Raw genomic sequence first — 13,677 nt, 5'->3', positions numbered from 1 at the left:
TGCAAGAACGGCCATCTTTTTGCTGAGAGCTTTCTTTTAATAAATTCCATCCTCCTCACCTTTCAATGTGTCCATGTGCCTAATTTTTTCCTGGTTATTAGACAAGAACCCAGATTTTAGCTAAACTAAGGAGCAAAAAATCCTGCTTCAGTATCACCCTGATACCAAAACCAGGAAAGAACATAACAAGGAAATGAAACTACAGGCCAATACCTCTGATTAACATAGATGCAAAATTCCTCGACAAAATACTAACTGAATCCACCAGCATATCAAAAAGATAATACACAATGATCAAGCAGATTTCATACCAGAAACACAGGGATGGTTTAACATATGCAAGTGAATAAATGTGATACATCACATAAACAGAATTAAAAACAAAAATTATACAATCATCTCAATAGATTCACTAAAAGCATTTGACAAAATCCAGAATCTCTTCATGATTAAAACCCTCAGTGTAAAAGAAATATACCTCAAGGTAATAGAGGCTTTCTATGACAAATCCCTAGCCAACATTATACTGAACAGGGAAAAGTTGAAAGCACGCTCCCTGAGAAGTGGAACAAGGCAAGGATGGCTACTTTCATCACTTCTATTCAACATAGTACTGGAAGTGCTAACCAGATCAATCAGACAAGAGAAAGAAGTGAAGCGCATCGAAATCGGTAAAGAAGTCAAGCTATCACTGTTCACCAATGATATGATTATATACTAGAAAACCTTAAAGACTCAAGCAAAAAGCTCCTAGATCTGATAAATGAATTCAGTAAAGATTCAGGATACAAAATTAATGTACCTAAATCAGTAGCATTGCTATAGACCAACAATGACCAAGCTGAGAATCAAATCAAGAACTCAACCTCTTTTACAACAGCTGCAAAAAAATACAATAAAATATGTAGGAATATACCTAAGCAAGGAGACGAAAAAGCTCTACAAGGAAAACTAGAAAACACTGCTGAAAGAAATTATCGATGACACAATGAAATGAAGATGCATCCCATGCTCATGGATGGGTAGAACTGATACTGTGAAAATGACCACACCAGTACCAAAAGCAGTTTACAAATTCAATGCAATTCCCACCAAAATATCATCATCAGCTGGGCACGGTGGCTCATGCCTATAATAATCCCAGCACTTTGGAGGGCCAAGGCAGGCAGATCACATGGTCACGAGTTTGAGACCAGCCTGACCAACATGATAGGACCCTGTCTCTACTAAAAATACAAAAATTAGATGGGCATGGTGGCATGTGCCTGTAATCCCAGCTACTTAGGAGGCTGAAGCAAGAGAATCGCATAAGCTGAGAGGCAGAGGTTTCAGTGAGCTGAGATAGCACCACTGCACTCCAGCCTGGACAACAGAATGAGACTCCATCTTAAAAAACAAACAAACAAAAACAAAAGCAAAACCCATCATCATTCTTCATAAAACCAGAAAAAAATAATCCTAAAATTCATATGAAACCAAAAAAGGCTCCACATGGTTAAAGCAAGATTAAGCAAAAGGAATAAATATGGAGGTATCACATTACTCTACTTCAAACTATACTACAAGGCTAATATTTACCAAAACAGCATGGTACTCCTATAAAAATAGGCATGTAGACCAATGGAACAGAATCGAGAACCCAGAGGCTGGGTGTGGTGACTCACACCTGTAATCCCAACACTTTGGGAGGCCCAGGAGGGTGGATCACCTGAGGTCAGGAGTTTGAGACCAGCTTGTCCAACATGGTGAAACCACATCTCTACTAAAAACACAAAAATTAGCCAGGTGTGGTGGCGTGTGCCTGTAGTCCCAGCTACTGCGGGGGTTGAGGCAGGAGAATTACTTGAGTCCAGGAGGTGGAGGTTGCAGTGAACTGAGATCACACCACTGCACTCCAGCCTGGGCAACAGAGCAAGACTCCATTTCAAAACAAAAAAAAGAGAACCCAGAAATAAAGTTAAATATTTATAGCCAACCCATCTTTGACAAAGCAAACAAAAACATAGAATGGGGAAAGGATACTCTATTCAACAAAGGGTGCTGGGATAATCCACAAGCCACACCTACATGAAGCTGATCTTCGTCTCTCACTTTAAACAAAAAATCAACCCAAGACGTAACAAAGACCTCAACATAAAACCTGAAACCATAAAAATTCTGGAAGATGACACTGGAAAAACTCTTTTAGATATCGGTTTAGGCAAAGATTTCATGACCAAGAATTCAAAAGCAAATGCAATTAGCCGGGCATGGTGGCACACACCTGTAATCCCAGCCACTCAGGAGGGTGAGGTAGGAGGATCACTTGAGCCTGGGAAGTAGAGGTTGCAGTACGTGGAAATTGTGCCACTGCACTCCAGCCTGGGTGACAAAGAGTGACCCCAGGTTAAAAATAAAAAAGCAAAGGCAACGAAAACAAAGATAAATAGATGGGACTTAATTAAACTAAAAAGCTTCTGCACAGAAAAGAAATAATTGGTGTAAACAGACAACCCACAGGGTGGGAGAAAATATTCTCAAACTGTGCATCTCAAATATCAAGACTCTACAAGGTACTCTGGGGGCAACTGGGCTGGGGCCAGCTGCATGGAAGGGCTGGAGGGTATGTTCCTCGGGGTCCAGACTTATGAAAATATGCATCAGTTTCATACTGTCTTGGAATTCATGAGATGGAAGCATAGGTCAAAGCTATTTGGAGAAAATTGGAAGTACAGTTTATCTAGCCACATCTTGGAAGAGTTGGGAGAAAGCAGTGGGATTTGGAGGCATTGTCAAGTGCTTGCCATCTTTTACAAGAAAATCTCTCTCAATGATAGTCATTTAAATGAGTGAAGTAGCAAGACCAGTTATTAAAGATGACAGTACACAGGAAACATTACAATTGAACAAGGACTCAGCTATATATTTACATCAGATTATCAGGAGCCTATCTGTTTATCATTTCTCCTGTTCGAGGACAGTATCTAGATGGTATGCTTCATGGCACTGGGATGAAACCAGACTCCAACTGGAAAAAATCAGAAAATGGAGTAACCTTAGCACCAAAGGATACCTTGCCTTTTTAAAAGTGCGATTGCTCAGGGCACTGCCCGAATGATGCTATTAATAACACATGTGTAACTAATGGACATTGCTTTGCCATCATAGAACAAGATGACCAGGGAGAAACCACTTTAGCTTTAGGGTGTATGAAATATGAAGGATTTGATTTTCAGTGCAAAGATTCTCCAAAAGCCCAGTACATCAGATAATAGAACATTGTCTGATCAATTTATGTAACCAGTATTTGCAACCCACACTGCCCCCTGTTGTCATTGGCCCATTTTCTGATGGCAGCATTCGAAGGCTGGTTTTGCTCATTCCAATGGCTGTCTGCATAATTGCTATGATCATCTTCACCAGCTGCTTTTGTTACAAACATTATTGCGAGAGCATCTCAAACATTGTTACAATCGTGATTTTGAACAGGATGAAGCATTTGTTCCAATTGGAGAATCACCAAAAAACCTTAGTGACCAGTTACAAAGTTCTGGTAGTGAGTCTGGACTACCTTTATTGTTTCAGTGAACTATTGCCAGACAGACTCAGATGGTCCGACAAGTTGGTAAAGGCGGATATGGAGAAGTATGGATGGGTAAATGGCGGGGTGAAAAGGTGGCGATCAAAGTATTTTTTTTAACCACTGAAGAAGCCAGCTGGTTTCAAGAAACAAATCTACCAAACTGTGCTAATGCCCCATGAAAAGATACTTGGTTTCAGAGTGGCAGACACTGAAAGTACGGGTTCCTGGATTCAGCTCTATTTGATTACTGATTGCCATGAAAATGGATCTCTCCATGACTTCCTCAAATGTGCTACACTGGACACCAGAGCCCTGCTCTAACTGGCTTATTCAGCTGCTTGTGGTCTGTGCCACCTGCACACAGAAGTGTATGGTACCCAGGATAGCCCACAATTGCTCACTGAGACCTAAAGAGCAAAAACATCCTCATCAAGACAAATGGGAGTTGCTGTATTGCTGACCTGGGCCTTGCTGTTAAATTAAACAGTGACACAAATGAAGTTAATGTGCCCTTGATACCAAGGTGGGCACCAAATGCTACATGGCTCCAGAAGTTCTGAACAAAAGCCTGAACAAAAACCACTTCCAGCCCTACATCATGGCTGACATCTACAGCTTTGGCCTGATCATTTGAGAGATGCTTTCCATTGGATCACAGGAGGGCTTGTGGAAGAGTAACAATTGCCATATTACAACATGGTACCGAGTGATCTGTCATGCGAAGATATGCATGCGGTTGTGTATGTCAAACGCTTGTGGCCAAATGTGTCTAATTGGCGGGATGGTGGTGAATGTCTATGAGCAGTTTTGAAGCTGATGTCAGAATGCTGGGCCCACAATCCAGCCTCCAGACTCATAGCATTGACAATCAAGAAGACACTTGCCAAGATGGTTCAGTCCCAAGATGTAAAAATCTAACAGTTGAACCATTGGAGGAGAAACTCTAGACTGCAAGAACGTGTGGAATTTGAGTGGAATAAGGATGTTAACTTGGTTCTCAGACTCTTTCTTCACTACGTGTTCACAGGCTGCTAATATTAAACTTTTCATTACTCTTATTAGAATACAAGCTGGCAACTTCTAAACACTCCTTTTTTTTTTTTTTGAGATGGAGTCTCATTCTGTCACCCAGGTTGGAGTACAGTGGTGTGATCTTGGCTCCCTGCAACCTCCACCTCCCAGGATCAAGCAATTCTCCTGCCTCAGCCTCCCAAGTAGCTGGGACTACAGGCGCCTGCCACCACACCCAGCTAATTTTTGTATTTTTTAGTAGAGAGAGGGTTTCACCATGTTGGCCAGGATGGTTTCAATCTCTTGACCTTGTGATCCACCTGCCTCGGCCTCCCAAAGTGCTGGGATTACAGGCGTGAGCCACCACGCCCGGCCAGGTGTTTCTTAATTAGAAGATGGAATAATGGCTGGGCTTAGTGGCTCAGACCTATAATCCCAGCAATTTGGGAGGCTGAGATGGGAGGATTGCTTGAGGCCAGGAGTTTGAGACCAGCCTGGTCAACATAGTGAGACCCCCATCTCTATAAAACAAAAACTAATTAAGAAAAAATAAGATAGAATAATTACTAGGTATTTGGGAAAAGTAGGGGATTTCAGGAAAAAACTTTCTCCTTTATTTGGGTTTCTCTGGAAGAGTCATGGATAGGTCACCCAAACTGGAATTTAGGCAGTTTTCTCTCCCTTATTTTGGGGAGAAAAATAGTAGTTTCTTTGCCTAGTCCCTGCTTTAGCTGTTTGGGATTTTCCATCCTCCTGCCACCACCCAGTGCTATTCTTCTCTCAAAATTACTAGAATCAGAAATGAAAGAGGCAATGTTACTACTGACCTTATAGTCACAAAAATATTATATAGGAATATTATTAATAACTGCATGCCAATAAATTAGATAACCTATGGGCTGGGCATGGTGGCTCATCCTTGTAATCCCAGTCCTTTGGGAGACTGAGGTGGGTGGATCACTAGAATCCAGGAGTTTAAGACCAGTCTGGCCAACACGGCAAAGCCCTACCTTTACTAAAAATACAAAAGATTAGTGGGGTGTGGTGGCAGGTGCCTGTAATCCCAGCTACTTGGGAGGCTGAGGCACTAGAATCACTTGAACCTGGGAGGCAGAGGTTGCAATGAGCCAAGATTGTGCCACTGCACTACAGCCTGGGCAACAGAGTGAGATCCTGTTTCAAAAATAAATAAATAAATAAGATAACAGATAAAATAAATTCCTTGAAGACACAAACTATTAAAACTGACTAAAGAAGAAATAGAAAATTGAAATAGACATATAACAAATGAAGAAACTGAATTCATATTTAAAAATAAAAAAGCTGCCCATGAAAATGTCCCAGGAAGATTCACTACTCAATTCTACTGAACATTCAAACATTTTTAGAAAACTAATACCAACTCTCTATAAACTCTTCCAAAAAATAGAAGAAAAAGAAACACTTCCCAATTCATTCTATGAGGCCACTATTGTCCTAATACACATAGTTAGACATATACATATATGTATATATATATATATATATATATATATATATATATATATATATATAATTCTTTTTTTTTTTTTGAGACGGAATCTCCCTCTGTCACCCAGGTTGGAATGCAGTGGTGCAATCTTGGTTCACTGCAACCTCCACCTCCCAGGTTCAAGTGATTCTCCTGCCTCAGCCTCCCATGTAGCTGGGACTTTAGGTGCGTGCCACCATGCTCGGCTAATGTTTTGTATTTTTAGTAGAGACAGGGTTTCACTGTGTTAGCCAGGATGGTCTCAATCTCCTGACCTCGTGATCCACCCACCTTGGCCTCCCAAAGTGCTGGGATTACAGGCGTGAGCCACCGCTACCAGCCTACCCTAATATTAAAACTGTACAAAGGCAACACAAGAAATCTGCAGACTGGCCGGGCACGGTGGTTCACTCCTGTAATCCCAGTGCTTTGGGAGGCTGAGGCAGGCAGATACTTGAGGTTAGGAGTTTGAGAATAGCCTGGCCAATATGGTGAAACCACATCTCTACAAAAATACAAAACTAGCTGGGCACGGTGGGCATGCCTGTAGTCCCAGCCACTTGGGTGGCTGAGGCAGGAGAATCACTTGAAGCCAGGAGCCTGAGGTTTCAGTGAGCCAAGATTGCGCCACTGCACTCCAGCCTGGGAGACAGAGCAAGACTCTGTTGCAAGAAAAAAAAAGAGAGAGAAATATACAGGCTAATATTTCTTATGAATATAAATATAAAAGTCCTCAACAAAATACTAGCAAACAGAATTCAGAAACATATAAAACAGCCAGGCGTGGTGGCACATGCCTGTAGTTCCAACTATTCAGGTGGCTGAGGCTGGAGGATCTCCTGAGCCTAGGAGTTCTGGGCTGTAGTGCACTATGCCGATCGGGTGTCCGCACTAAGTTCGGCATCAATATGGTGACCTCCCGAGAGCGGGGGACTACCAGGTTGCCTAAAGAGGGGTGAACCAGCACAGGTCGGAAATGGAGCAGGTCAAAACTCCCGTGCTGATCAGTAGTGGGATTGTGCCTGTGAATAGCCACTGCACTCCAGCCTGGGCAACATAGCGAGACCCTGTCTCTTAAAAAGAAAGAAAGAAAGAAAAGAAACATTTCAAACAAATTATATTCCATAACCAGTGAAAAAGTGGAATTTTTCACAGAGTGCAAGGTTGCTTTAACAGCCAAATGTCAATTAATGGAATATGTTATATCAATAGAATTAATGTAATATGTCATACCAGTGTCAAATAATCATCTCATTAGACACAGAAAAACCACTGAACAAAATTCAACACCCTTTCATGATATAAACATTCAACATACTAGGTAGGAATAGAAGGAAAATTTCTCAACCTGATAAAAGGCATCTATGAAAAACCTTATTTATTTATTTATTTATTTACTGAGGAGGAGTCTCACTCTGTCACCAGGCTGGAGTGCAGTGGCGAGATCTTGGCTCACTGAAACCTCTGAGTCCCTGGTACGAGCAATTCTCCTGCCTCAGCATCCCAAGTAGCTGGGATTACAGGCATGTGTACACGGGCTACCACACCCAGCTAATTTTTGTATTTTTAGTAGAAACAGGGTTTCATCATGTTGGCCAGAATGGTCTCGAACTCATGACCTTGTGATCCACCCACCTTGGCCTCCCAAAGTGCTGGGTTTACAGGTGTGAGCCATTGCACTTGGCCAGAAAAACCTAATTTAAAAATGGACAAAGGTAAGCCATGATCATGCCACTGCCCTCTAACCTGGGTGACAAAGCAAGACACTGTCAAAGAAAAATGGACGAAAGATCTGAATAGATATTTTTCCAAGGAAGGCCAATAATCACAACAAAGAGATGCTTGACATCATTAGTCATTGGGAAAATGCAAAGCCAAACCATAGTGAGATACCCTTTACACCCACTACAATGGCTAGAATAAAAAGGTCAGGTAGTAACTGGGCACGGTGGCACATGCCTATCACCAAGCCCCAGCTCCTTGAGAGGTTGAGATGGGAGGACTGCTTGAGCCTAGGAGTTTGAGCCCCGCCTGAGAAACACAGTGACACCCCATGTCTCTCTCATTCTCTCTCTCTATTTTTTTTCTTTTAAGACAGGGTCAAAAGGAGGAAAGTGCAATGGTACAATCATAGCTCACTGCAGCCTTCAGTGAGGGTCTTTGAGTAGTTGACTTTCTTAGTTTTTGAATAATTGAAAATGTCTTTATATAGCTTCACTTTTAAACCATAGTTGACCTTGGTTAATAATGCTAGTTGGACAATTCTTTTGTTTTGTTTTATTGTTTTTGTTTTTGAGAGAGTTTCGCTTTGCCGCCCAGGTTGGAGTGCAGTGGGATGATCTCAGCTCACTGTAACCTCCGCCTCCTGGGTTCAAGCAATTCTCCTGCCTCAGCCTCCTGAGTACCTGGCACTACAGGTGTGTGCCACTACACCAGCTAATTTTTGTATATTTAGTAGACATGTGGTTTCTCCGTGTTGCCCAGGCTGGTCTCGAACTCCTGATCTCAGGTGATCCACCTGCCTCGGCCTCTCTTACATAATCATCATACATAATACTACTCTCTTACATAATCATCATACATAATACTACTAGCTAATCTGGGGATCTTATGCAGATTTCACCAACTGTCACAATAGTGTCCCTTACAGAAAAAGGAAATCCCAGATCACGTGTTGCATCCAGTTGTCATGTCATGTTTTTTAGTCTCCTTTTACTTGGAACCATTTCTCCATCTTTCTTTGTCTTTAGCGAAATTGACATTTTAGAAGAGTACAAGCCAGCTATTTTGTAGACTACCCTTCATTTGGCATTTGTCTGATGTTTCCTCTTAATTGGATTCAAGTTACACTCTTTTGGTCACAATAGCACAGAAATAATGTGCTCTGATCAGCAGGCCTGGGACTAGGTTATGGCAAGCAAGGTACCTAGCAGGCAAAATTGAAGGACGTATTCTCTCTCAGGTTGGTGCAAGTACAGGCTCAGCCTTAGCTGCCTAGTTTGCCTCACATTAGTCACAGCCCTGCTTCTCAATACCTCATATTAGCAGGTATGTGGTATCTATTGGTGTCTGTTGGTGATTTAGTTAAGGTGGTATCAGCCATATATCTTCATTGTACAGTTACTATTATTTCTCGTTATTAAAAAAATGTCTTGTAGGCCGGGCATGGTGGCTCAAGCCTGTAATCCCAGCACTTTGGGAGGCCGAGGCGGGTGGATCATGAGGTCAAGAGATCGAGACCATCCTGGTCAACATGGTGAAACCCCATCTCTACTAAAAATACAAAAAGTTAGCTGGGCACAGTGGCGCGTGCCTGTAATCCCAGCTACTCAGGAGTCTGAGGTGGGAGAATTGCCTGAACCCAGGAGGTGGAGGTTGTGGTGAGACGAGATCGCGCCATTGCGCTCCAGCCTGGGTAACAAGAGCGACACTCCGTCTCAAAAAAAAAAAATAAATAAATAATAAATAAATAAATAAATAAAGTCTTGTAAGGAGATACTCTAAGACTGAACTATCCTGTCACTCTTCAAACCTTCACCCAGTAATTTTAGCATTCGTTGATGATTCTTGCCATAATCAATTGTTAAGATGGCTGCCAAATGGTGATTTTTTTTTCATCTCATCATTCTTTCTACATTTATTAGTTGCCTTTCTATGGTTAAAAAATTTTCCCTTTTTCTCATGTATATGTGTATATAAATGTAGAGTGAGTGCAGTGGCTCATGCCTGTAATCCCAGCACTTTGGGAGGCCAAGGTGGGTAGATGGCTTGAGCTCAGGAAGTTTGAGATGAGACTGGGCAACATAGGGAGACCCTGTCTCTACAAAGAAATACAAAAACTAGCCAGGTGTGGTGCTGCACACCTGTAGTCCCAGCTACTCAGAAGGCTGTGATGGGATGATTGATTGAGCTTGGAAGGTCCAGGCTGCAGTGAGCCATGACCATGCCATTTTACTCCAGCCTGGGGGACAGAATGAGACCCTGTCTCAAAAAAGGAATCTAGGGTCGGGCACAGTGGCTCACACCTGTAATCCCAGAGCTTTGGGAGGCTGAAGTGGGTGGATCAGGAGGTCAGGAGTTCAAGACCAGCCTGATCAACATGAAGAAACCCTGTCTTTACTAAAAATAGAAAATTAGCCGGGTATGGTAGTACATGCCTGCAATCCCAGCTACTCAGGAGGCTGGGGCAGGAGAATTGCATGAACCCGGGAAATGGAGGTTGTGGTGAGCTGAGACTGTGCCATTGCACTCCAGCCTGGGCAACAGGAGCAAAACTTCATCTCAAAAAAAGAAAAAGAATGTAGACTTGTGGATTTTTATTATAGTCAGTAGGTTATAATTTATCACATTCGTTATTTTAACACTCAAACTGTCCTGGCTTTAGCCAATGAGACCCTCTGCAAGCTGGCCCCTCTGTCCTTTCCATGTCGCCCTATCATTATTTGTGTACTTCCCTACTTTCTGGCACAGTGAGATGTTCCAAGCCCATCTGCACCTACTCTGCCCCCGTTTATTTCTTCAAGAAGCTCTGGTTCCTTTAAGTGGAGAATGACATCTAGAAACCAACACCTATGTGTGAGGTATGCTAATTGCAACAGGAGTATAATTGTTTATATCTATTTCTAGATCTAGCTATATTTGTCTCTACCTTAAAAATCACAAGTTTATACTGACACCTCCAATTTCATTCTAGCATGCAAGATTCAATCTTTCCCCCTTTCCGTATTTGTAACTCCCTTCTCTGCCAGTGAGAAGCCTTGTTTCCATCATCAATATATATTAACTAATTCAATTGATCCTAGAATACAAATAAATTCATTTCAGAATTGTTACCCCATGCTTGCGTGAAAAAAGAGTCTACTATCTAGAGGTCAATATTTGTTTAACCTGAGAGCAGACAGTCACGTGTTACTTGGCTCAATTCCCTCCCCTCCTTCCATGTGTTTACATTGTTCATTTGAAATATGATTCAGTTTATTCTGGTTGTATTTTTTATTTTCTTAAATATGTAAAACATTAACATTTCTCCAGAGCAAGTATAAAAAGAAAAAAAAAACCAAAAAAACAAAATTAACATGATTTTAAAAATCAGAACTGCAGAAAAAGGTGGAGTAAGAGGGTGTCATTCTCCCTGTCCCCTTTCTTTTTTTCTTTTTTTTTGAGACAGGATCTCACTCTGTTGCCCAAACTGGAGTGCAGTTGTGTGATCTCAGCTCACTGCAACCTCTGCCTCCCAAGCTCAAGTGATTCTTTTGCCTCAACCTCCAGAGTAGCTGGGATTACAGGCACACACTTCTACCGCCTGGCTACTTTTTGTATTTTTAGTAGATGGGGTTTCACCATGTTGGCGAGGTTGGTCTTGAACTCCTGACCTCATATGATCCAGCCACCTCGGCCTGCCAAAGTGCTGAGATTACAGGCATGAGCCACCATGCCCAGCCTCATTTCCTCTTTATTCTTTCGATTTCCTTCCCACCCACCCCTGCAGATAGTCCATCTGGAAGTGTGGTGAGCTGACCCAGCAGCTCTGATTTATCCTTTTTGTATTTCTTTTTGCACAAATAAGTAAACATATGATTCTTTGCTTATTTATCCTTTACATGTGTTTTATGTTTTCATTCTGTTGTTCATTTCTCTCTCTCTCTCTTTTTTTTTTTTTTTTTGAGATGGAATCTCATTTTGTTGCCCAGACTGGAGTGCAGTTGTGCGATCTCGGCTCACTGCAACCTCCACCTCCCAGGTTGAAGCGATTCTCCCGCCTCAGCCTCCTTAGTAGCTGGGATTACAGGCAACCACCACAATGCCTGGCTGGTTTTTGTATTTTGAGTAGAGACGGAGTTTCACCGTGTTGCCAGGGCTAGTCTCAAATTCCTGACATCAGGTGATCCCCTCACCTTAGCCTCCAAAGTGCTGGGATTACAGGCATGAGCAACTGCTCCTGGCCACATATCTTAATAGCTCTTTCACGTGTTCTGTTTGTTTAACACTTTGTGCTATATTATGGGTGATGCCCTCAACTCTATTTTCCAATCTAATCATCCTTTCTTGGACTATGTCTCTGATCTAACCACTTAGTTTTAAAACTGACTATGTTGTTTTCTAGAATTTCTACTTAAAATTATCTGGGTTTTTTTTTTTTTTGAGATGGAGTCTCGCTCTGTCGCTAGGCTGAAGTGCAGTGGTGTGATCTCGGCTCACTGCAACCTCCACTTCTGAGGTTCAAGCAATTCTCCTGCCTTAGTCTCCCAAGTAGCTGGGACTACAGGCATGTGCCACCACACCCAGCTAATTTTTGTATTTTTTAGTAGAGATGGGGTTTCACCATGTGGGCCAGGATGATCTCGATCTCTTGACCTCGTGATCCACCTGCTTCAGCCTCCCAAAGTGCTGGGATTACAGGTGCGAGCCACTGTGCCCAGCCTCTGTTCTTTACTACTACTATTTTACGTTATTCTTGCCAGAGAGGATCTTTTCTTTGCATTACCTATTTGATTATTTTGAGTATACTGTTATGGTTTGACTGTGTCCTCACCCAAATCTCATCTTAAATTGTAACTCCCACAATCCCCACCTGCTGTGGGAGGAACCCAGTGGGAGGTGATTGAATTATGGGGCAGGTATTTCCTTCACTGTTCTTATGATAGTGAAAGAGTCTCACAAGCTTTAATGGCTTTAAAAATGGGAGTTTGCCTGCACAAGCTCTCTCTCTGCCTCCTGCCATCCACATAAGATGTGACTTGCTCCTCCTTGCCTTCTGCTATGATCGTGAGGCCTCCCCAGCCATGTGGAACTGTAACTCCAATAAACCTCTTTCTTTTGTAAATTGCCCCATCTCGGGTATGTCTTTATCAGCAGCGTGAAAGCAGACTAGAAACCCCATCTCTACCAAAAATACACAAATTAGTTGGTGGTGGTGGCCCACACCTGTAGTCCCGGCTACTTGGGAGGCTGAGGCAGGAGAACTGCTTGAACCTGGGAGGTGGAGGTTGCAGTGAGCTGAAGCTACCCCACTGCACTCCAGTCTGGGTGACAGAAGGAGACTGTGTTTATTTTTATCATTTTATTACACATAAAAAAGTAATAGGTCAGGCGTAGTGGCTCACGCCTGTAATCCAAGCACTTTGGAGGCCAAGGTGGGTGGATCACCCGAGGTTGGGAGTTCAAGACCAGCCTGACGAACATGGTGAAACCCTGTCTTAAAACAACAAGAAAAAGTAATAAAAAGAAATGTCATGAAGAATTGTATTAGTTCATTTTCATACTGCTATAAAAAGCTGCCTGAGACTGGGTTGTTTTTTAGAGGAAAGACGTGGCCAGATGTGATGGCTCACATTTGCAAGTCTAGCCCCTTGGGAGGCAGAGGCAGGTGGATCAAGGATGAGGCCAGGAGTTCAAGACCAGCTGGGCCAACATGGTGAAACCTCAGTTAGCTGGGCATGGTGGCACATGCCTGTAGTCCCAGCTACTTGGGAGGCTAAGGCAGGAGAATTGCTTGAACCCCAGAAGTTGAGGTTGCAGTGAGCTGAGATCACGCCACTGCACTCCAGCCTGGCGACAGAGTAAGACTCCGTCTCAAGGAAAAAAAAAAACAAAA

The 13,677-nt window shown here is 42.5% G+C and overlaps 1 pseudogene; it reads left to right on the top strand.

Annotated features, from left to right (window-relative positions):
• Nucleotides 1-2,972: 2,972 nt before the first annotated feature.
• LOC100412210 (bone morphogenetic protein receptor type-1A pseudogene) lies at nt 2,973-4,519 on the top strand (annotated as a pseudogene).
• Nucleotides 4,520-13,677: the final 9,158 nt, after the last annotated feature.

Source organism: Callithrix jacchus, chromosome 17, assembly GCF_049354715.1.
Source record: "Callithrix jacchus isolate 240 chromosome 17, calJac240_pri, whole genome shotgun sequence".
Classification (NCBI taxonomy): domain Eukaryota; kingdom Metazoa; phylum Chordata; class Mammalia; order Primates; family Cebidae; genus Callithrix; species Callithrix jacchus.
The sequence above is the reverse complement of the archived record's forward strand: the minus strand, read 5'-3'. Positions and strand labels throughout refer to the sequence as shown.